General features: G+C 41.0%; 1 long non-coding RNA gene across 2 annotated transcripts; it reads right to left on the reverse strand.

The window, feature by feature from the left end:
• Positions 1-2,255: 2,255 nt before the first annotated feature.
• On the reverse strand, positions 2,256-7,484 carry LOC308579900. Of its 2 annotated transcripts, XR_014004616.1 has the most exons (3): positions 7,162-7,484; positions 5,871-6,222; positions 2,256-2,635 (listed from the first exon to the last, which is right to left on the reverse strand). It is a non-coding gene; the product is annotated as an uncharacterized lncRNA (long non-coding RNA). The 2 variants fall into 2 exon arrangements; XR_014004617.1 differs by having other exon boundaries at positions 5,871-7,484.
• Between the last annotated feature and the right edge of the window lie 17,135 nt (positions 7,485-24,619).

Here is a 24,619-nt window from a genome sequence, read left to right on the forward strand (position 1 = left end):
TGCAAAATGTTTTTGCCTTGAGCATTACTAGCAGGACTGAAGAAAATTTCATTCAGGTTGAATGATTCCTCACTCCTTCTTCTCTTTTCTTAATATGAATTAAACACAAAGTACAGTCCATTAAACTCTAGTGATGTAATTTCTAGGAAGATCATCAAATGTATCTCAGAGGTATTTTCCATTTCTCTTTTTCTAAGGAAAGTTGAATTTGTCATAACAAAACAGAACACAACCTGAGAACAGAAGGTGACACTGAACCACGGAAAAGAGGCACCAAGTGTAATTGTTTTACCCCTTTTTTAGCCCCTTCAGGCTCTCAAATTAAATATTATCTTGAGTTATGTACAAAATTTGGATTACATATATTGACCAGAGAATGTACAAAACGTAGCTGAGTGTTGCACAAGTTGGGACAAGGTTATCTGAAAGGCTGCATTCTTCAATATAAACCTGTCCAGATTTCAAGATTCTGTTCCACTAACATCAGAAGCTCATTTGGCAGGACCTTAAGAGAGGATTTTCTCAGTGGTGGAACCCAAGCACTGGTACTCCTACTAGCCAAGGAAGACCTGGTATGGCGTTTGCCCGTTCTTTTTAAAATGTCTGTACAGGAGGAGAGAGTTAATAGGTGGACCAATAGAAAAGCCAGAGGCGGAGCCTACCTGTTTATAAAAGGGCTTAGCCCAAGATTTGGGTTGGTTGGTTTTGGTTGGTTGGTTGGTTGGTTGGTTGGTTGGTTGGTTGGTTGGGAAAAGGCAGTTGGGAAAGCAGTTGGCAGACAGTTGGAAATAGAGAGACAGTTAGTGCAGTTTGTTCTTGTGTGAGGGGAGGTAGAAGAGTTAGAGACAGGATAAAATAAGACTAAGAAGGTCAAGAGTAACAACATTTTGAAGGCAGTTAAAGTTTATTTGTGTTTGCAATAAACTACACTCTTTTTTGTTAGCTTGAGAACCTGACTGAGACTAAGTGATTTACCAGGGAAGACCTGGTTGGTGGCAGCGGATTAGTGGTGTACAGGTCAATAGTCCATGAGACAACCAGGGGCTCTATATGAAGGCCACACCTGTGTAGCCCCATCTCTGAAAGGAGCTACCCACTGGGAGCCAGATACATTTTTTGAATTTAGTCTGGTCTTTGGCCCATAAGCTGACTTGAATACATGCTGCAACATTTACACTTTAAATGAGTTTGTTTTTATTGACTTTTTTATCTCCCTGTAGGGTTGTTTTGTGTTGTTTTTGCTTTTTTATTTTATTGCTGCTTTATTGTGTGTGTGGTATCATTGCTGTTAGCTACCTTGTGCACCATTTGGTGTAAAGGAAGGATAAAAAGGTTAAGAAACAACCAAAAGGAAGCTGTTGTCAGTAGATATTAGTAACAGCAGATTGAATCATTTGTTTTCTAAAGAATGCCCATTGCACTTCTTTTTAAATATATTTATTGGTTTTTTAACATATTATTTTCAACAATTATTAAACATAACTTTCATATCTTATACAATTTTTTTTACTTCCATCAATCACATCTGAAAAATTTCCAATCTTTTCCACTTAATTTACATTTCTTACTCTCACTATTACGTTTAAATATCATAACTAATATCTCTCTTCTTTCTCTTCTTTGCAATATTTCATATATTCCTCCTTACAAAACTTCTTGTAGTCCTACCAGTTGATTACAGTTGCTCTTCAAATAATTCGTATATTTCTTATGTGAATCTCTGATCCAGCAGGTTTCGAATCCTTCCTGTCATTTTATCCAATTCTGCATAGTCTATTAATTTTGTCTGCCATTCTTCTTTCGTCAGAATTTCTTCTTGCTTCCATTTCTGGGCCAACAATACTCTTGCCGCTGTTGTTGCGTATAAAAACAGTTTAATATCCTGTCGCCCATTGCACTTCATTGCAACATGCAAAAGGTTGTTCTCCTTTTGCCACACTGACATGTGTGCATGGCTGGACTTTCCATGATTTTCCAGGCCAAAAGGTTAATGAACCACAAAATATTGGAGTAAAACGTGAGCACATTCAAAAATCCCATTTATAAAAAGTCCATTTAAAAACAATGCAAGTGTCGAAAAAACTTTATAGATCTATAAATTCAAGCCATTTCCACTACTCCCCCCCTTCCTCCCAGGGTATGGAAGTGTTGAATGAATGCACAAGTGATTTTTCCACATTGTACCTACCTCTAAACTCGATCATCTGGCAGAGGTGAGAAAGGAAATCTATCCACAGGAGACTCCAGCAGAGCAATAATGTTTAAAGTTTTTAATGAGGCATTCTCATATGATAGTTAAAGTTTCTAATAAGGCACCCCTTGAAATTACATCCAGACAATTGAAAACATGAATTCGTTATTTGATGCAAATCCACTATCGGCCAGGTTCCTTTGGTTTGGGTTTGGTTCGGTTTTTAATATTTCCAACTCATATTTCTTTCTGTGTCCATTTCAAGAGCTGAAAAGAAGAAACGATGAAAGGGGGGGGGGTATTCCCACCCCCTCCCTTCTACAAATGCAACTTTTCCAAGAAGCAGAGTGTATCAAATCACTTTATATTTGCATCATTCCTCCAGATGCTCCAGCAGCTTCTGGGATTCCATACATTGTGTCCAATAAAAGGTTTACTGTTTCTCTACAAAAGAATGAAACATGTCAGGTTCATAAAACTGCTTGCCAAGGATGCAATGACTTTCAGCACGAAATGTTGGTGGGGTAAAAGAACATGGCGCAAAGTAAACACAGCCCCTTCCCTGCATGGTTATCCAGGTGGTAAATTTTCTGTGATTTCTGTGATTTGCCACCTGGATAACATTATATGCTATTGTCACTGCTAATGGTGTGTCTTGGCTCCTGCCCCTCAACATACTTTCTTGGGAAGTTTCCTGGGAGGGGTGGCTAACACCCCAGAGGACAGGATCACACTTCAAAACGACCTTGACAGATTGGAGAACTGGGCAAAAACAAACAAGATGAATTTTAACAGGGAGAAATGTAAAGTATTGCACTTGGGCAAAAAAAATGAGAGGCACAAATACAAGATGGGGGACACCTGGCTTGAGAGCAGTACATGTGAAAAGGATCTAGGAGTCTTGGTTGACCACAAACTTGACATGAGCCAACAGTGTGACGCGGCAGCTAAAAAAGCCAATGCAATTCTGGGCTGCATCAATAGGAGTATAGCATCTAGATCAAGGGTCACCTGGAGTACTGTGTCCAGTTCTGGGCACCACAGTTCAAGAAGGACACTGACAAATTGGAACGTGTCCAGAGGAGGGCAACCAAAATGGTCAAAGGCCTGGAAACGATGCCTTATGAGGAATGGCTAAGGGAGCTGGGCATGTTTAGCCTGGAGAAGAGGAAGTTAAGGGGTGATATGATAGCCATGTTCAAATATTTAAAAGGATGTCACATAGAGGAGGGAGAAAGGTTGTTTTCTGCTGCTCCAGAGAAGCGGACACGGAGCAATGGATCCAAACTACAAGAAAGAAGATTCCACCTAAACATTAGGAAGAACTTCCTGACAGTAAGAGCTGTTCGACAGTGGAATTTGCTGCCAAGGAGTGTGGTGGAGTCTCCTTCTTTGGAGGTCTTTAAGCAGAGGCTTGACAACCATATGTCAGGAGTGCTCTGATGGTGTTTCCTGCTTGGCAGGGGGTTGGACTCGATGGCCCTTGTGGTCTCTTCCAACTCTATGATTCTGTGAATGTAAGAAAGTAAAAAAAACTTCTGGGAAATGATATATAATGAGATGAAAAAGATCTTGAAATATACATTTTTTAAAAAACCAGAAGCATTTTTACTTGGTATTATAGGTGAGGATATTAATAGACAAGATGTTAAATTGTTCTTATATGCAACAACAGCGGTAAGAGTATTGTTAGCCCAGAAATGAAAACAAGAAGAAATTCCGACGAAAGAAGAATGCCAGACAAAATTAATGGACTACGCAGAATTAGATAAAACGACAGGAAGGATTTGAAACCTGCAGGATCAGAGATTACCACAAGACTGGAAGAAATATATGAACTATTTGAAGAGCAACTGTAATCAACAAATTATGCTAGTAGGACTACAATAAGTTTTGTAAGGAGAAATATATGAAACATTGCAAAGTAGAGAAAGAATAGATATTAGTTATGAGATTTAAATGTAATAGTGAAAGTAAGAAATGTATATTAAGTGAATAGATTGGAAAATTTTCAGATGTGATTGATGGAAGTAAAAAAAAATGGTATAAGATATAAAAGTATGTTTAATTATTGTTGAAAATGATATGTTAAAAAACTAATAACAATTTATATATATTAAAAAATGCAAGCAGAGTTTCTAACTTGTAAGTAAGAAATAGGTATTTGTTCAGCACAGGCTCAGCAGCGGACACAAAGCTCATGAGTCAGAATTCAGGAGTTCAAGAGCAGGTTGAGAAGTTCAGAACTGGGTAGAAGCAATGAAGATGTCCCAACAGTTTCCCTGCCCTTCCTGCCAAGATTTTAAAGATGAAGTTAGGCATGCTCACTTGCAAGATTTGCTCGCCCTGCAGGGATGTTGAGATTGCAGATGTCTTCTCTTTCAAAGTGAGTAGGTCTGCTCCTATCTGTGAAGACCTCTAGGCAGTAAGACTTCCCCCTCCTGTTTGGCCATTGCCACTTCTGGTTCCCCCTTTCCCCTCTGGGGCTCCAAGCCCTCCTGAGCTTCCACTGAGCCTTTCCACTCTGCACGAAAAGGGTGTGTGGGAGCTGTCATCCCTGATTCCTCTTCCTAAGCAACAGGGTACAAAGGGGAGATCCCACCCTCCCAATTCAAGTTCACACCATTCAGCCTATCTCCTCTGTTTCTTCCTTCTATGCTAACCCATGCTCATGCCTGGCAGTGCTGACATGCTCGTGTTTCTCTGGAGAAATGGGGTGAAATGGTTTCCCCCTCCTCAATTCCTCTGCTCAAAAGTAGGGAGGAGAAATCTGAGAGGTCACTTGCACACAGCACGGATAAGCCCTCATTCATTTCCTTTGCAGAGATAATCGGTAACTGAAAACTCAGCTCCCTCGGGCTATGCTTATACAAGGGCAATTACACTATTTATCGTGTAAACAGAAGGCCCAGTTAAATAGCAACTTGAGGGAGCAGCATCTTTGGCTGGGATATGGAAATTTGGACGCTCATTGCTATAATCTGTGGTTACGACTTCCAGCTCTAACAGCAATGCCGGGAACCAAACCAGAGCCTCCTGAGACCAAGAGAGCCTTTATTGTAATCTGATAATACCTTAACAGCTAGCCATCTTTGCTCCATGCTAAATTAAGGGCCTCATTTGCTTTGAAGCGGCTTGCTTGCTCTTTTTGTTTAATCCTACATAAGGATGAGGCTGGAGAAATGCAGAAGAGAAGGGGGAAAAGATCCTCGTTTTCTCCACTTTGCCCTTGCGGGCTTTGGAGAATGCAAATAAAATCTCATTTTCTCATGCTATCTGATTTTGGATCCTTAAGCCTTTATTTCTGGTTTCCAAATGGCAAGTCAAAGCATTTGGAATAATGCAGCGAAATTATAAAGGGATCTTCATCCGAGGTCATGAGATAAAGAACTACAGCAGGCATAGGCAAACTCGGCCCTCCAGTTGTTTTGGGACTACAACTCCCATCATCCCTAGGTAGCAGGACCAGTGGTCAGGGATGATGGGAGTTGTAGTCCCAAAACATCTGGAGGGCTGAGTTTAGCTATGCCTAGACTACAATATTGTTGCCAGTGTTGTTGTTTTCATTTGTGAATCGTTTCCTATGAAGCATCTCAACGTAATTTCTCAATGCAGCAAAAACATATAGAAATATTGCAGATATAAAAACAATGGAAAATGATTACATATAGATTGGTACCTCGGGTTACAGACGCTTCAGGACCTCCAGAACAAATTAAGTTCTTAACCCGAGGTACCACTGTATAAAAATAATTTCACATCCAATGCAGGTACCAGCTGAGCTGAGATCATCATAATAAAAGACCCTCCAATTAGATGGTTTGTTGAAATCTCCACAACTGGGTCCATGGCCTCTTCAGTCCTTAGCTCCAATTGAGTGTATAGGCTCCACCTCTTTATCACTGGTCTCCTCTCCCATGCCTTCTCTCCTTTACTGCTTGGCCCTCTCTACAGTCTCTTGGAACTGAGTTTCCTACCACAGGTTGAAGTTCCAAGTGGGTCCCTCCTCATGACAAGTTGAGATCCCTGCTCTAAGAGATGACAGCAGAGACAGCTTTAGACAATTTAGCACCTTAATCAACAAACAGGAATGATGTTTTCATGCTGAGCCCTGGCATACCCAATACACCTGCTCACAAATATTCCGGCAGGATTCAGCGCTGGGTATATTTGAAATGTTTCCCGTATTCTTTCTCCTGAAAAGTGCTGCCTGCAAATTTTGCTAAATTGTGTAATCTCTCCTCCAACACCATCAACATAGCGGTGACCTACATTGACGCTGTGTCCCAGGAGACGTTGCTCTCTTTTCTTTTTCCTTTTTCCTTGCTTTCTTTGGCTTTTTATTATAAACCACATCATGTTTACAGTGTTGCCAGTTTCTCACACTTTATCACTGTAAGCCTCCTGTTAAGGTAAGACAAAGGAACATTTGAGGCTCCTCAAGATGACCTTTTTATCGCGCATCCATCCTGATTGACTTGGACAAAGCTGACATGGTGGTTTGACTGTTTCTGGTCTTCACTGAGCATTTGTTCTGATTTGTTTACAGAGCGGTTACAAGACAATGGGCAGTTGTCCTGCATTCATCCCGATTTCCTTGTGAGGTGTTTACACATCTTCCCCTTAATCATTTGTTCACCCCCACACATTTCAGAGCATTTTTCCATCAATTTCCAAACCACAAAATGTCCATCTCCCCTCCAGCAATAAAAGGGGGGATTTGTGTGGGATGGTTTACTTTAGCAAAGTTAAACAATCCCCTTTATAAGTTTATGCAGTGATCAGCTTGTTGCTGACTCGTCTGAGTTCTACTAATAAAATGCCTTCCTGGTTAAAAATCCCTTTGAATCCCTCTTAAAGAATACACACACAAAAATGATTCGTGTTAATATAAAACTATTTTACTCTCAGATTCATTCAGGTTTACCTGAAGACAGGCTTAGGTTACATAACAAGCAAATAAACTATACCAGAGGGAAGTTGGTCCTGAGGTGACTGCAACTGAGCAGTTATCTTTCAAAACTACCAGCAACCGACATACTGGCTGTCACAGCAACCGGTTAGAACATGGAGGCCGTTAGTCCTCTGTCGGAATGTTGCACTTTACTGCACCTTTACATCCCACAATTTGTTGTGCAAGGACAACAGAGCACTTTAATCTGCTTTAAACAAGCAACCCTAATGTGCTTGAATCCCTCCTACAAACTAGTATCTGGAGGCACCCAATGGTCCTATCCAAAACCAAGAGAAGTCTGTGGTTGTCAGGAATGCATGGACATCGTCATTTTGTGAGTATTCCTTTCAAGCATTCACAAAAGTCCTCCCCTCCTCTCAATTTAAGGGCTACTGCTAGGAAAACTGGAGAAACGGTGTGTCCTGTAAAAGAGACCCTTGAGGAATAAGGGGTACATTTACCCACCAGGGTACCCCATTAAAGGGGTCCAGGGGTAAAGATTCTGTGCAAATGCCCAGACAGGCCATAGAATTCCCCACATGGCATCCTGGAGGCAATGCCCAGAACTGATGCAAGTCATGAGGTGATCCTAAACACAGGATCGACTGTGAAGGAATAATCACCCAGCAAATGGGCTGGTTGATTCATAATACACACCCAATGACTATGCCCAAACCTACTGACTTCTGTAATCAATAAAGCTGTGGCCAATTTTATCCTGTCATTCTTATTCCTTTCCAACTCCCAACGACCCAACACCCACTGCTCCTGGAACTACAAGCCAGGAATAGCCAAACTGGTGCCCTCCAGATGTTGTGGACCACAATTCCCATCATCCCTGACAATTGCCCACACTTGCTGGGGCTGATGGGAGTTGTAGTCCAAAACAACTAGAGGGCCCCACGTTGGCTACCTGCTGCCATAGACCATTTAGTGATGTTGTAGAAATAGTGCTGTTTTCAAGATGGGTTTCCAGCCCAAGATAGCAGCTTGTGTATAATAGTAAACATTAGTGTCTGATTCCTTATTTTTCAGTGAATATAACTTTATTGCTTCAAACAGCCATGTGAAAGGAAAGCAGCACCTTTGAAAACACAGCCTTAGACTCATGAAGTTGACAAATTCCAATAAAATAATTGTATTGGAGGGGTTATTTTGTAATAGATCATAGTTTCTTATATAATGCAATAGAAAAAGGTTTAAATAAAAAACACTGTGGAGCTGTGGGTGGGCAGTCAATCTACGAAACAAAGTTGTTATGCAATTATCTAATTTGAAGCTAATTTGAGAAATTTTGGAAAACTCAATAAAAAATTATATCGGAGAAAATGAAGTTGACAAATCCAAATGTTGACATTCAGCAGACCTGGGCCATTTCCAGTTCAGATGCAGTCTAAGAATCAGTTACACTTTAAAGATTTTCCAGTATGAAATGCCACAGCCTTGGATGATGCAGAAATCAGAAATGAAGGGGAGGGAGAGAGTTAAAGAAAAGCCATTGCAATATGATTATAGATTGTTTCCATATTTGCGTATTGGACTTCTACCCCACTCTTCCTCCTAATTGCTCAAGCAGCTTGCGTTCAGTTGCCAGGCAGTCTCCCATCCAGGCAGCTAAACCTGCTTAGGTTCCACACCAGACCAGCAATACAGACACACCTTCAAAACATCCCCATAGCCATATTTAACTTCATCTCTTTCTTAGCAAATCAGGAAGAAGGAGACTAAAAGAAGAAAGTGAGAAGAAAGGGGGGGAAATCAAAGGAGGAAGGTGGGAGAGAAAAGGGGGGAGAAGAAAAGAAAAATTAATTAAAAAGAATTTAAAGAAAGAAGAAACACATTTAACTTCCGATTAGACTCATTGTATTATTATTTCTATTGTTCTTTCCACACAGTTCCAAATTACTGTATTACTTTCTTTATTTTTATCAGATACCAAAAACATTATGTTTCTTATTTTTCAAGAATCATTCTAGTTCTGCCAGGAGATGTTTATTAATACAATAGTTTTTCAGATATTCTTTAAAGATGGTCAACTGTAATGAATTGACGTATTAGTTGTTGTTGATTTAATGTTATTGTCGAATCTTAAATAAAATTTATTTTTTTAAAAAAAAACATTCCCATAGCCATATGGCTCTGTTGCATGCCTGTGTCCAAACATCACAGACTTTTAGTGCATTTGACTCTTTCTTCATGTTGTCCTTGTAATGCTGTGCATTTGTTAATGGGATAGTCCCATCAATTGTATTCTTTTAAGCAATTCAACAGCAGTCTCTTTGGTCGGCTGCTATGAAGGATTTGATGTATATCCAAAACATCGCACGTGGTATGGTTGTCATTTTTCTCAGCATGTATAAAAATCTCATCAGGACAATAAAAAATAAGCTCCTGTTAACATGTGGTTGGGCTGGGCTTCAGATATGACTATGCTGATTTACACCAGTGGCAAAGCAGCCCCATTATTTTACTGCAGTGCCAGCAGTTGAATCTGTATCATGTATACAACATTTTGTCATCCAACCCACAAAACACTTGCAGCTGCAAGAGTCCCTTTGAGTTGTTCTGGTCACGATCCAGAGAACCATTTCTGGACAATTCATTAAGTTCTATGCTCCAACTCTGGCAGATGATGAAAAGGTTGCTGGATCAAAATTGCAAAACAGAAGACACAGTGGGCTTAGTCAGGCTCAATTTGCCCAATTTCTAAGCAATAACCCAACCATGAGACCTTCATTGCCTTACCGCACACTGTGACACAAGCTGACCAGTACTTGAACAATTGCAGATTAAATGTCACTCCCTGCTTTGAATTCATATTCATGAACCTTAAAGCCCAAACTCAAAGTAGTATGTTTAAAGCATCAATTTATTAATTGGGGGTGGGGGGGCCAAGATTGAACTAATTCACATATGAAATTGGATTCTGGGTAATACTAATGTCAAGTCCCTTTGTCTCAAAAAAAAAAAAAAAGCTTCCCCATTAGAGCAGGGACTTTCACCTTCACCACAAGACTCCCCCACCCTCTTTTCCCTATTCTTCTCAAATCTTCCCCAGAGGGTTGAGGAAACCGCAAGGAGCATCACCTTGACGACAAAGGTCTGTATAGTTAAAGCTATGTTGTTCCCAGTAATGATGTGTGGAAGTGAGAGCTGGACCATAAAGAAGACTGATCACCGAAGAATTGATGCTTTTGAATTATGGTGCTGGAGGAGACTCTTGAGAGTCCCATGGACTGCAAGAAGATCTGACCTATCCATTCTGAAGGAAATCAGCCCTGGGTGCTCACTGGAAGGACAGATCCTGAAGCTGAGGCTCCAATACTTTCACCACCTCATGAGAAGAGAAGACTTCCTGGAAAAGACCCTGATGTTGGGGAAGATTGAGGTCACAAGGAGAAGGGGATGACAGAGGACCAGATGGTTGGACAGTGTTCTTGAAGCTACCAGTATGAGTTTGACCAAACTGTGGGAGGCAGTGGAAGACAGGAGTGCCTGGCATGCTCTGGTCCATGGGGTCATGAAGAGTCAGACATGACTAAATGACTAAACAGCAACAACAACACAAGGAGTATGGGGGTGTGCAGTGGAAGGAGATGGAGAAGACATCCCATTGCACTACTGGAATGACTTCGTTGGAGACAGCCCTTTATATTCAAACCAGGCGTGGACTGGACAGTACTTCAGATGAAAGACTCCTTCAGATAGAGGGCTGCTTTCTACAAAGTAGGGCACACCCTGGATGTGTTTTAAACACATGATCTTAAGCAGAAACAGAAAGGAGGGAAACAACTAGGAAGATAAGCTATAGCACAATAGCAAAAAAAAAAAAAAGGAAAAAGGGATGGAACGCTCTGTCACAAGAAACTAGGGCCCTGCGGGACTTGACATCTTTCCGCAGGGCTTGCAAGACAGAGCTGTTCCACCAGGCCTTTGGCCAGGGCACAGCCTGACTCCCTCCTTTGGCAATCCTCACAGAACTTCTAGCCCAATGGTTGCCATTAATTTGATTGGAATTAATTTTATAATGAAATGATTTTAGAAAGTTTTATCGTTTTACTGTTGTTAGCTGCTCTGAGCCCAGCTTCGGCTGGGGAGGGCGTGATATAAATTTATTTATTTATGTAATTATTATTATTATTATTATTATTATTATTATTATTATTATTATTATTATTATTATCTGTGTCTTTCAGACACCAAGCGTAAAGTAGCATTTCTTAACCCACTGTGGCAGGTTCAGGGTTTGACTGCAAGATCATAGAAAACCACCTGGTTTAGAAAAGAAATGGCAAGCTGCAGTTGTGCTCCATATATTGAAGGTACCCAAAGGTTCGATCCTTTTGTTGGTTTTGCCATGTTTGCCACCCTTTCCAGTGCCTGGCAAATGCAATCTGTGAATTTGTCATGTTAGCTCCAAGTTACATATTATGCGTTAGAAGTGTTTTTCTGGAATCTGAGACAGACTTACCAGAAGAAGCATAGCGTGCAATGCAACTAATGGCTCTTGCCAACGGTCAAACCCACATATTGAAAGTACGTGCTTTTGGAATCTACAGTGTCGGGTGAGATTGGTCCATTTATTACCACTGCATTTTCTAGATATACAATTCCTATACGTAACTTGAACAATTATAAAATCCATATAAAACTGACCTTGCACATTTTCTCTAAGACTGTTTCAGATGCTGCCACAGGATGTGCTTGCTAAACTGGGACATGCTGTTCCACGTGTATGGATCATTGTGTGAAGTGGTGCTCATGAAGAAGAAGAGGAGGAGGAGTTTGGATTTGATATCCCGCTTTATCACTACCCTAAGGAGTCTCAAAGCGGCTAACATTCTCCTTTCCCTTCCTCCCCCACAACAAACACTCTGTGAGGTGAGTGGGGCTGAGAGACTCCAGAGAAGTGTGACTAGCCCAAGGTCACCCAGCAGCTGCATGTGGAGGAACAGAGACGCGAACCCGGCTACCCAGATTACAAGTCTATTGCTCTTAACCACTACACCACACTGGCTCTCATGAAACTCAGGCTGAGTTTAACCACATAAGCAAAGGTAGATGAAAATGAAGGATTTGGTTCATGTTGTTCAACTCAGTGTGACCCGTGGTGCCCATTTCACAGAAAAAGCTAAGGTTGCCTTAATGTGACAACAATCTCAGGTTCTCCTAAATATCTGGCATAGATATTGCGGTTCTGTTTTTCCAGACCAGTTACTGGACTGGAACAGGGCAGGGCAGAATTCCAGAGGAATATTTTCAGAATTTTTCCCAGGAACACTGAACTGCTATCTTTTAAAAGAAGGACAGTTTGTTAGTTTTCGTCTCTTTTCTCCCCCTTGCAAAATTTGACCGTGGCATAATGGATAGGTCTCTACTGAAATCAGCTGATAAATTTTTTAAGGGCTTTTGAGAAAAGTTTGTTAGAAAGCACAAAGCAACACCAACCACTGGTGATTCTTTTGACCCAATGAGTTGGCTTCTGCAGTAAAATTCTCTTTAGAAACTACAGCCTCTTTCTGCCTACATATTGAATTTAATGGATAAATTTTCTCTCTCTCTCTCTCTCTCTGTATGTGTGTGTGTGTGTTTTAAAAAATGTTATGTCACTGCTGTAAACATAAAAATAAAAATATTTCCCAATATTTCACAGCCTTTGTCTATTATTTCCTTAACTTTCCCAAGGTAAACACCTGATTTTGCAACTACAGGAGCAAAATCAACTAAAGGAGCTCTTGTAGAGTGCAACAAAGTCATACTTCTAGGGAGGAATGCAACAGAGCTAAGGGGATTGCTCCATCAGCATCTAAAGGCAAAACTTGTCCATGGTTTGAGCAGTTTGTGTTTGCACATCTCCAGCAACCTTTCTTCTTCAGCTGTGGCTAAATTATGTGCAATCATTTGAACCATGTGCAATTGAATATCTGGCATGTGCTCTCTGGCCAATCCTGAAATAACTTACTGCCGCCCCATGCATTGTAACACCTCAGTACCCAAATTTATATTTTAAAAATATAAATTATAGGCAGCACAATGCCTATGTTGTGTGTAGCAACAGATAACTATCACTGTCTCAAATGAAAATTAACCACAGCTTTTCTATATCAGCAGAGAGCCTCAGATAGCAAAGAAACCTTTCCTTCGTGGATTCAGATTTCCAAATCTGCAAACCATTTCTCTGTCCCCTTAATTTCTCTCAGAGCAATGAAAAAGGCCCATATTGTTCTCATTTGTCTTCTGTTTCCAAAGGCCTGTGCGCCATGAGATTAGAAATGTCAGTGCATACATTTCCGATTTGTAAAGGAGACTATGCATCATGCTGAAATCGACTCCAGAAATACTCATGATTAATAAACTTCAAAGAGAGTGGGCCCTTTTACTCAACCTTTACAGAAAAACAAACCATCGCAAGGGTTACAGTCTTGTGGAAGTAGATCATTCCTGGATGCCCACAGTCAATACAAGAAGTTAGATTTGCCAGATATAAACCCAGATACTTATCTTTGGCTTATAGTTTCACAGTAGATATAGAAGCCATGACCTATATATGGTTAAGGCACATCTGCCTACTTAGGCCTACTTAGGGAAGCTCATCTCATGGCCCAGAGAAAGGGCTTTTTTTCTGCTGTGGAGCTCCCTTCCTTTGGAGATATGACTGTTCCCCTTATTGATGATTTCTTGAAGGCAACTGAAAAGCACAGGCATTGGGGTAAGGACTGTAGGTCAGATGTGTTTGCTTTAAACCCCAGGTGAAGCATTTGAACACTTCAATAGTTTGCTGGCGCTTTGGTTTTATATGTAACATTATTGTTTGTGTCTCCTGCCCTGAGCTCCTTTGGAAGAAGGGTGGTCTACAAACAAACAGGAAAACAAATGTGATGTAGGTGGAGGGTGTAGGTGTACATGGTGCAGCAAAACATGTGTAGTTATTATGTGCAACTAGCAAAATTCCCATCATTATGAAATAAGAAGAAGAAGAAGAAGAAGAAGAAGAAGAAGAAGAAGAAGAAGAAGAAGAAGAAGAAGTAGTAGTATTTATACCCCACCCATCTGGCTGGGCTTCCCCAGCTACTCTGGGCGGCTTCCAACAAAATATTAAAATACAGTAATGCATCAAACATTAAAAGCTTCCCGAAACAGGGCTGCCTTCTGTTGTCTTCTAAAAGTCTGGTAGTTGTTGTTGTTCTCTTTGACATCTGGTGGGAGGGTGTTCCTTTCCTCCAAGTTTATCTCCATTCCCCCCTTATGCATTGCTCCACATCGGAGTTTGTTTCCTGGCCACATTCACAGAATGCTTGGCTAGCGCTATTTTTCAGTGGACATAAAATGTGATGTGTAGAGCCTAATTTGGCACACTACCAAGGGAATATTTCCCCATTAATACAGTATGCACAGTGCTAGATGTTCAGATCTGGGCCTTCAGAAATTAAGGTATGCAAGGGAGAATGGTGTCTCCTTAATGAAGTCTTGCGACCCATACTTGTTTTAGAGATTATCGGCAGAGTTGAGTTTGTCCTTTAGATGGGGAAGCTGTGGCCCTCAAGATGTTGTTGGACTCCAGTTCCCCCATCAACCCCAGCCAATGTGCTCAGGGGTGATGGGAATTGTAGTCCAACCACATCTGAGTAGTAACACGTTCCCCATCCCGCTAGAGAAGATAGCATCAATATTAAATACAAAGTAACTTTCGCAAGGCCCAAGAAGGCAGATCTGATTCTCTGGACTATGTACAAAGCAAGAGACAAAGTTATACCAAACATGGGAATAAGTGATGCACATGTATGTGGACTCTTCCCAGAATATGTCAGAGCAATCGCTTGCATACATCACACTGGGATATTTATTTATGTTGTGGTTAGTTAATAGAGAGATCAGGACATAGTCTTTTAATCATCCAGTGGTCTATCACAGAGCAATTTCGAACTAACCAAAGGCAATCATTGTGTCTATTTATTTATTTGTTGTCCTCCTTTTTGACCAAGAGGACCAAAAAATACTAATTCATTCCGGACTTTCCCCCCACTTTTCCGGGGCAACTCCCCTGCCATTCTCCATCTAAATTCTCTCCTCCTTCCACCCCTCTCCTGCAGAACACGAAACAAAAATGTTTCTCTTATATTAATTTTGTTGCTCAAGCAGAGCAACTGATTATTACTCAAGCTGTCATACAAAAGCTTGAAGTCAAGTGACTCAGTTGTGTAGAGTTTTATTTAAACTATTTGTCCAGTCAGGATGCATGGGCAATTACCAGGTTGGTCACATGCAACTCATGTGACTCTGGCTTGTTGCAGGTCTATTTCTTTATTTCTTCTTGTTGTGAATCCTCTTTGCAGGAACACCTGTTTGCAGCAGGTCTCACATTAAATATCAGTTTAAGGGCTACCTGACCATGACAACATTTCAATTTATTTATAATATTTCTTACCTGCCCTTGAACATAAGTTCCCAGAGCAGGTTACAACAATGGAAGATACAATTATAAAAGCTGATAGAACCATTAATGTTATCAGCAAAGTAAAACCAGTGCGTTCTTGATCCATTGCATGACTACTCAGAAGTAAGCTCCACTGTGTTTATTGAACCCTGGGAACTGTCGCCTACCTCTAACAGAGCTACAATCGCCAGCACCCTTAACAAACTATAGTTCTCGGGAGTCTTTGGGAGAAGCCTTGCAATTTAAACGTTTGGTGGGGAAACAAAGCTTGCCTTCTTCAGATTTTATTATGGATCAAAGCTGCTATAATCCAAGAAATTACTCATTTATTCCACTTCTCTGAAACAAAATATGATCACTCTTCATGGAATGCAAATATATCTCAGGGGAGGATGGTTTGCTTTATTTGTTTTGGTTTGGTTTTTTAAGCAATCTAATTTTCAGAGCAAATATAGCATCATTTGTGGACTTCTTGTTTCATTACTTTGTCTGCTCCACAGCTGCTTTGCACTTGCCTAACACAAAAAGCCAGCGGCCTTATGTGGTAATTCTTCCTCATCCCCCATGCACCCAGCTTTGGAAGTATCTGTTATAACTGCATTTGCACACACATACGCACAACCACTGCCAAGTTTTTTTGTTTTTTTTAAATTAAAAAAATGTTGTTTTCTCTCCACAGCAAGGCTGTTGTCTTGTAGAACAGCCTTGTTACTGATGTTGATTTTCAGCACCTGACATAAGAAGACCAATTGAAATGAGTTTGTCGCAGGGATACAAAGTTAAAGCTGGTTGTTTCCCTTGTGGCAAAAAGCATCATTCCACTCATATAATTATAGTATTGTAGAGTTAGAAGGCACCTTCTAGGGTCATCTAGTCCCCCTGCAATGCAGGAACCTCAACTAAAGCATCCATGACAGATGGCCGTCCAACCTCTGCTTAAATATTCCTAATGAAGGAGAGTCCACAATCTCCCAAGGGAGACCATTCCACTGTCAAATAGCAATTACTGTCAGAAAGTTCTTCCTGATATTTAGTCAGAATCTCCTTTCTTGTGACTTGAATCCATTGGTTTAGGACCTACCCTCCAGAGCAGAAGAAAACAAGCTTGCTCTGTCTTCCATTTGACAGCCCTTGAGATATTTGAAGGTGACTATCATACCTTCGATCACTGCAGATGGTGACTGCAGTCACGAAATTAAAAGACGTCTGCTTCTTGGGAGAAAAGCAATGACAAACCTAGACAGCATCTTAAAAAGCAGAGACATCACCTTGCCAACAGAGGTCCGAATAGTTAAAGCTATGGTTTCCCCAGTAGTGATGTATGGAAGTGAGAGCTGGACCATAAAGAAGTTTGGTAGCCGAAGAATTGATGCTTTTGAATTATGGTGCTGGAGGAGACTCTTGAGAGTCCCATGGACTGCAAGAAGATCAAACTGATCCATTCTGAAGGAAATCAGCCCTGAGTGCTCACTGGAAGGACAGATCCTGAAGCTGAGGCTCCAATACTTTGGCCACCTCATGAGAAGAAAAGACCCTGATGTTGGGAAAGATTGAGGGCACATGGAGAAGGGGATGACAGAGGACGAGATGGTTGGACAGTGTTCTTGAAGCTACCAGTATGAGTTTGACCAAGCTGCAGGAAGCAGTGGAAGACAGGAGTGCCTGGCGTACTCTGGTCCATGGGGTCATGCAGAGTCGGACACGACTAAACAACTAAACAACAACAACAATCATACCTTCTCTCAGTCTCCTCTTTCAGATCACTGCTTCCAAGTTTTGCAGGTGTGGGTGTGTGGGTAAAGGTGAAGGTAAAGGTAAATCAGCCGAGGGAGCTGATGTTTGTCCGCAGACAGCTTTCCGGGTCATGTGGCCAGCATGACTAAACCACTTCTGGTGCAACGGAACACCATGAAGGAAACCAGAGCTCATGGAAGCGCTGTTTACCTTCCCGTCACAGCGGTACCTTTTTATCTACTTCCACTGGCATGCTTTCAAACTGCTGGGTTGGCAGGAGCTGGGACAGAGCAACGGGAGCTCACTCCATTGCGGGGATTCGCACCGCCAACCTTCTGATCGGCAAGCCCAAGAGGCTCAGTGGTTTAGACCACAGTGTCCAGATAGATAGATAGATAGACAGACAGACAGACAGACACAAATAAGAGAAGTGGTAGACTAAGTTTTATATTACCACTATGGATTTATATGTGTTATTAATTATTACATTTACATCCCACCTTCCTTGGAAGGAGCATGCATCATATCATATATGGAAGTTATCTTCACAGGTAGCCATCAGGACTAAAACTGCAGGTTGGGAAAAGAAGGGAACGCATATGCAGTGAACAGAGTGCAGGAAACTTGAGGGATTCATGAAACTCTTCCCTGATTGTTTCAACCCACACATCCCCAGTTACCCTGAATGATTTTATTGGTGAAAATTTGTCTTGGCCCCTGGTTTAATCTGTTTATTTCTTTTACATTTATACCCCACCTTTCCTCCAAAGAACTCAGGGTGGTGTGCCTAGCTCTCTCGCTCCTATTGTCACAACAACCCTGTAAGGTAGACAAGGCTAAGAGACAGTGGCTGGTCCATGGTCACCCAGTGTTCTTCATACCTGAGTGGGGATTTGAACCCTAGTTAATAATAATAATAATAATAATAATAATAATAATAATAATAATAATAATAATAATAATAATAATTTATTATTTATACCCCGTCCATCTGGCTGGGTTTCCCCAGCCACTCTGGGCAGCTTCCAACAGAATACTAAAATACAATAACCTATTAAACATTAAAAGCTTCCCTAAACAGGGCTGCCTTCAGGTGTCTTCTAAAAGTCTGGTAGTTGTTTTTCTCTTTGACATCTGGTGTGAGGGCGTTCCACAGGGCGGGTGCCACTACCGAGAAGGCCCTCTGCCTGGTTCCCTGTAACTTGGCTCCTCTCAACGAGGGAACCGCCAGAAGGCCCTCAATGCTGGACCTCAGTGTCCGGGCAGAACGATGGAGGTGGAGACGCTCCTTCAGGTATACTGGACCCAGGCCGTTTAGGGCTTTAAAGGTCAGCACCAACACTTTGAATTGTGCTCGGAAATGTACTGGGAGCCAGTGTAGGTCTTTCAAGACCAGTGTTATATGGTCTTGGAGGCCGCTCCCAGTCACCAGTCTAGCTGCCGCATTCTGGATTAGTTGTAGTTTCTGGGTCACCTTCAAAGGTAGCCCCACATAGAGCGCATTGCAGTAGTCCAAGCGGGCAGATAGGGTTCCCCAAGCTTCCCCAAGTCCTTGTCCAACACTCTAACCACTAGGCCATCTTTTGATATCTTTCAAAAAAAATGTAAGGCAAATAAAACCTTAGCAACTCAGATTCTTTGTTCTCCAAGTTTCACGGTCAAGTGTGTGTGTTTTAGATGTGCAGGTGACAATCTTTAGCGCACTTGCTAAGGTCCCATGGAGCTCAGCAGTATTTAGTGCTTTGTGTTTGGGGCTGTACTGGCTTTCTAAGAAGCTTTACCAATTTCAGAGGGAAGGTGAGTAAAGCTCGTTCCCCCTGGAGAAAAACACAGGCTTTCCTTTCGCTGACCTGGGAGGCCACCACTTCAAACGTTTTGCTTAAGCTGCACCACATAAATATGTTTAGGAGAAGCGCAAACATCTCCGCCAGAACTGGACAGCACATGCCAAAATATATAAAAACAACAAGCGGAAAGCCATCAAGAGTGCTGCTTCCTCAAGTAACAGAGACGTCGAGGTGGAAATGGAGTAGAACTTGGAACTTGAGCAATTCCTTCCAAAAAAGCAATGGAAAGGTACTTGCTATTCCCCTCCCTTCCCCCACATGCCCCATTGTACAGTGGGGTCAAAACAACCATCTGGAAAGTGCCAAGAGAAACCTTGAAACGAACGGAGGGCTAACATGAAAGCTCAGAATCTACTCACTCTGGAAACGTTCCCCTGTTGATGTGGCATTTCAGATCTTTCTAATGCCCTTAGTTGATATTTTTAAGAATCAATGTAGGCAAGTTTGTGTGTGTGTGTGTGTGTGTGTGTGTGTGTGTGTGTGTTAGAATGATTTTTTGGGGGGGAGTGATCACATTGCTTTTTTTATTGGTTCTCCAGACATTTACCACAATAGAAACAGTCCAGTTTCAAACAAAAGAGACAAGGATTCTCCTGAGGTTTGCCACCTCACGCTGCAAACAGCACATCAAACCATATGTTCCTGTTTCAGATGGTTTCCAGGTGGTCATATTCCACAAAGCTTGAATTCTGAAATAAGGGAGATGTGAGCTTTTACAGATCCTTCGGAATGCCTTTGGTTTATCCAGCTGAAGCTTAAGGAAAGCCCAATAGTTTTCTCACAAAGAGTTCTTGCAAATGTTTTATTTAAACTTTAAATCTACAAGGGTTATTTGTTTACTTCTTCGGGAGATCTGATTAGCATATGGCTGGATCAATAACGTTGCTTGAATTTGGCAGCACAGTCTTCTAAGGTTGAGCCTGTTATGTCAACACAGAGTAGGACCATTCCGGGAGGTGGAGGCAGGCAAACAGAGGACTTGAATCCACTGGATGTAAAACCCCTTCATGATATGAATGACACATACCTAGGACTCAGCTACATTAGTCAAAAAAACAGCATTTTAAATGCATTATAAACATTCAACACCAGATGGTGCTGCAGAGCACAAAACGTTTCTGAGCAATTTTACATAAGGTTTTATCCCCTTTTGTTATAACGATTTAATTTATGACTTATTGATAGTGGTTTTCCCCTGTGTGTAGATCCACCCCTACAGCTGGGTCTAGAACCACTAATATCTGCACAGTCATCTTTAATTAAGCACTTGACTGCACATGGTATAGGACTGTGTACAAGATCATTCACTGGAAGGACAGATCGTGAAGCTGAGGCTCCAATACTTTGGCCACCTCATGAGAAGAGAAGACTCCCTGGAAAAGACCCTGATGTTGGGAAAGATGGAGGGCACAAGGAGAAGGGGACGACAGAGAATGAGATGGTTGGATGGTGTTCTTGAAGCTACCAGCATGAGTTTGATCAAACTGCGGGAGGCAGTGGAGGACAGAAGTGCCTGGCGTGCTCTGGTCCATGGGGTCACGAAGAGTCGGACACGACTAAACGACTAAACAACAACAACAACACAAGATCATTCACATTTGCCATTAAACACTTACTATTCGGGAATAAACTGGCAGCTAATGTCTCACCGCAACTGCCCCATGTTACATAATAAATGGTACTTATTAAATTGCATTTGTTCTAGCAACTATTTTGTTTTTTTAAAAAAACAGATTTATTTTTTTTTTTTTATAAAAATTTTTATTGCGTTTCTTTCCATAGGTTAACAGATTTGTTTACATAGCAACATGCAAGAAACATTTTTTTTTATATATGAAGAAAAATAAGAAAAAGAAGAAAAAGTTAAGTGACTTTCACAACGTCCTTCAACAGTTCGCTTTCTTTTTGGACCTCCTCACATCCTCTCAACATTGCATTCATTATTCTAGCCAGTTCAGCAATTTGTTATCTTGTTTCACATCTTATTGTACCTTTGAATTTATTATGTTACCAATTTCGGAAGTTTGTAATTTAGTTTTAACACTCTTAATAAACATAATATTTTGTTTCTAATTTATCTCGTTTTTTCATCAATACTTACTTTATCATTTACTTAGATAAATTGCAGAAGCATAACGTTTCTTAATCGTGCACAATCTTAACATTCAAACAACTTATAGTATTTTTGCAGATAGTCCTTAAATTTTTTCCAGTCCTCCTCCATTGTTTCTTCGCTCAGATCTCGAATTCTGCCAGTCATTTCTGCCAACTCCATATAGTCCATCAACTGCGTCTGCCAGTCCTCCAGTGTGGGTAAATCTGGTGTCTTCCAGAACTTTGCAATAAGAATCCTTGCTGCTGTGGTTGCATACATAAACAAGGTTCTGTCCTTCTTTGGCACCTTCCGGTCCACCATGCCCAGGAGAAAGGCCTCTGGTTTCTTAGAAAAGGTATATTTAAATACCTTTTTCAACTCATTATATATCATTTCCCAGAAGGCCTTTACTTTCGGGCAGGTCCACCAGAGGTGAAAGAATGTCCCTTCTGCCTCCTTGCATTTCCAACACTTATTATCAGACAGATGATATATTTTAGCCAACTTGACTGGGGTCATGTACCACCGGTATACCATTTTCATAATGTTCTCTTTCAAGGCACTACATGCCGTGAATTTCATACCGGTGTTCCATAACCTTTCCCAGTCCTCAGACATAATATTGTGTCCTACATCCTGTGCCCATTTTATCATAGCAGATTTAACTGTCTCATCCTGTGTATTCCATTTAAGCAGCAAGTCATACATTCTCGAAAGTACTTTAGTCTTTGGTTCTAGTAACTCCGTCTCCAGTTTCGATTTCTCCGTCTGGAAACCCACTTTTTAATCCATTTTAAAAACCTCTTGAATTTGAGCATAATGTAACCAATCTCGCACCTTACTTTTTAATTTGTCCTGGCTTTGGAGCTTCCAATTGTCTCCGACTCTTTCAATTAATTCCCAATATTTTGGCCAGTAGGCCTCCATATTGGGCCTTTTTTTAGAAATCTTGGCTTCCACTGGTGATAACCACCTCGGGGTCTTACTTTCTAGTAAGTCCTTATACTTCATCCAGACGGCAAAAATTGATTTTCTGACAATATGGTTTTTAAACAGTTTATGAACCTTCGCCTTGTCATACCACAAGTATGCATGCCAACCATAAACATTGTCAAACCCTTCCAGATCTAGGACATCGGTGTTTTCCAACAGAAACCAGTCCTTCAGCCAGCAGAAGGCTGCAGCTTCGTAGTATAACCTTAAGTCCGGCAGGGCAAACCCCCCTCTTTCTTTTGAGTCAGTTAGTATTTTGAATTTTATTCGGGGCTTTTTGCCCTGCCAGACAAACTTAGAAATATCCTTCTGCCATTTTCCAAAACATTCCATTCTGTCCACGACCTGGAGGGTTTGAAATAAAAATAACATTTTTGGCAAAACACACATCTTTATAGCTGCGATTCGGCCTGACAAGGTAAGTTTCAATCTTGACCAAATATCCAAGTCTTTTTTAATTTCCAACCAACATTTTTCATAATTATCTTTGAATAGATTTAAGTTTTTGGTGGACAAAGATACCCCCAGGTATTTCACTTTTTTAACCACACTTAGCTCTGTCTCTTTCTGGTACCCCTCTATCTCTGTAGGCGTCAAATTTTTGGCCAAGACCTTAGTTTTTTGTTTGTTTAGCTTGAATCCCGCCACCCGACCAAACTCCAAAATAAGTTCAAGAACTCTTTTTGTGCTAGATTCTGGCTCCTGTACTGTCAAGACTAGGTCATCTGCAAAAGCTTTCAGTTTATATTGTTTCGCTCCGACCACTATACCCTGCACCAACTGGTCCTCCCTGATCATGTTCAGCAATACCTCCAGAACAGAAATAAATAACAGAGGGGATAGAGGGCACCCCTGTCGTGTCCCTTTTTCAATTTGGAGTTCCTCCGATACCACATTGTTCACTATCAGTTTAGCTTTTTGTTCTGAATAGATTGCTTCTAATCCATTTTCAAACCCCCGTCCCACTCCCATCCCTTTCAAATTTTTCTTCATAAACATCCAAGAAATGTTGTCAAATGCTTTCTCCGCATCAATAAAGATTAAAGCCGCCCTTGTATTTCTGATTCGCAACAGCTCCAATATATCAATAATGTTCCTGGTGTTGTCAGACATGTGTCTACCAGGGAGAAAGCCTGCTTGGTCCTTGTGAATCACTTCATTTAGTACATTTTTAAGTCTATTCGCTAAAATGTCTGCAAATATTTTGTAATCCACATTCAGGAGTGAGATGGGACGGTAGTTCTTAAGCTGGGTCTTTTCCCTTTCTGACTTGGGTATCAATGTGATGAATGCTTCTTTCCACGTTTCCGGTGCCTTCCTCCCCTCCATGATCTGGTTGCAAACCTCCAACAACGGTTGTATCAAGAAGTCCTTCAAAGTCTTATAATATTTGGAGGTGAGTCCATCCGGGCCTGGAGATTTGCCAAGCTGCATATTTTGGATGGCACCTTCAATTTCCTGTTGAGTTATTTTGCTGTTAAGAATTGATCTTTTGTCTTGACTTATTTTAGATAGTCCATTTGTCCTCAAAAATTGGTCTATTTCCGATTCTTTCTGAGGCCCCTGTGCATAAAGCTCTTTGAAATATCTGTGGAAGCACTTTCTTATTTCTTCTGGTTTCTGAACTATTTTTCCTTGAATCTCCAAGTTTGTAACCGTATTTAACTTTTGTCTTTTTTTCAACTGCCAAGCTAACAACTTTCCACATTTGTTTGCTGATTCAAACGATCTCTGCTTCATTTGTTTAATTTTCCACTCAATCTCTTGATTGATCAATTTCGAATATTGTGCTTGATGGAATTTGATCTCTCTTAGCACCTCTTTTGACTTCGGTTTGGTTCTCAACTTTTTCTCTCCTTCACTTATTTTCTCTAAATTTTTTTCCTTTTTTCCATTCCAAAATTTTCTCTTTATTGTGTTCTGTTGTATCAGAAACCCTCTCATTACAGCTTTACTTGCGTCCCAGATTGTTCTTTTCTCCACCGTAGTGTTCAAGTTTATTTCAAAATAGTCCTTTAGCGTTTTTTGGGCCTTCTTAACAATCTCTTGATCTCTTAACAAGGTGTCATTCATTCTCCATCTGAAGGATCCAGTTGGAAAAAGTCTCAATTCCATTTTCAAGGCATTATGGTCGGAGCAGGTTTTTGGGCAGATTTCCACTTTTCTTGTTTTCGGTGCCAGCCCTCTAGATATCCAAATTTGGTCAATTCGTGTCCATGACAGATGGGCCTCAGAGAAGAAGGTTCCTTCTTTACCCAAGGGGTTCCTTGTCCTCCAGATATCAATCAAGTCCATATTGTCTGTCATTTCAAAAAAAGTTTTAGGGAGTCTGCCGTCTGTTGTTAAGTTTTGATTTTGGGATTTGTCCATA

Source organism: Podarcis bocagei (assembly GCF_964188305.1).
Source record: "Podarcis bocagei genome assembly, chromosome: 2".
Taxonomy (NCBI): domain Eukaryota; kingdom Metazoa; phylum Chordata; class Lepidosauria; order Squamata; family Lacertidae; genus Podarcis; species Podarcis bocagei.